This window comes from Chrysochloris asiatica, unplaced genomic scaffold (genome assembly GCF_000296735.1).
Source record: "Chrysochloris asiatica unplaced genomic scaffold, ChrAsi1.0 scaffold00035, whole genome shotgun sequence".
Lineage (NCBI taxonomy): Eukaryota > Metazoa > Chordata > Mammalia > Afrosoricida > Chrysochloridae > Chrysochloris > Chrysochloris asiatica.
Window position 1 is genome coordinate 21815470 of NW_006408553.1, and position 1088 is coordinate 21816557.

Genomic DNA, 1088 nt, shown 5'->3' on the forward strand with positions numbered 1-1088 from the left:
AAAAAAAGATAATGAGATTTTCCCACCAAAAAAAAATCTAGCCAATAGAATTCAGCAACATATCAAAAAAAAATTTTTAAATACATAATGTCCAAGAGGGATTCATACCAGGAATGCAAGCATGGTTCAATATTCGAAAAACAAACAACATAATCTACCATATAAATTTTTTTTTTAAAGGAAAAGTTCCTCATGATCTTATCAATTGATACAGAAACAGCATTTGACAAAATCCAACATCCATTCCTTATAAAAACACACAGCAAAGTAGAAATTGAAAGGAAATTCCTCAGCATAATTGAAAGCACATATATAAATCCAACAGGCAACATTACTCTCAATGAAGAGAAATGAAAGCACTCCCTTTGTGAATAGGAACCACACAAGGATGACCTTTATCTCCACTTCTATTCAATATTGTCTTAGAAGACTAAGTCAGAGCTATAAGGTAAGAAAGGGAATTTAAAGACATCAAAATTGCAATGAAGAAGTAAAATTATGTTTTCAGATGACATGATCCTATACATATAAAATCCCAAAGACTCAGTAAGGAAATTATTGGAACTCATTAAAAAATTCCACAAAGGGATAGGGCACAAGATTAGTATACAAAAATCAGTTGGATTCCTGTATACTAATAAATACAGCTCTAAAAAGGAAATCAGGAAAACAATACCATTTACAATAGTCATGCAAATGATGAAATACTTAGTAATAAATCTAACCAGAGGGGAAAAAAAGACCTATATAAAGAAACTTATGAAACACTACTACAAGAAAACAAAAGAGATTTACAAAAATAGAAGAATATACTGTGCTCATGGATTGGAAGATTTAACGTTGTGAAAATGTCAACACTACCTGAAACAATCTACAGATATAATGCAATTCCAATCCAGATTCCAAAATCATTCTTTAAAGAAATGGAAAAAACTGATAACTACCTTTATATGGAAAAGAAAAAGAACTCAGATAAGCAAGGCATTGTTTAAGAAGAATAGAGTTGGAGGCCTCCCACACTCTGATCTCAAAATTTACTACACAGCCACAATGGTCAAAACAGCCTGGTACTGGTACAATGAAAGATA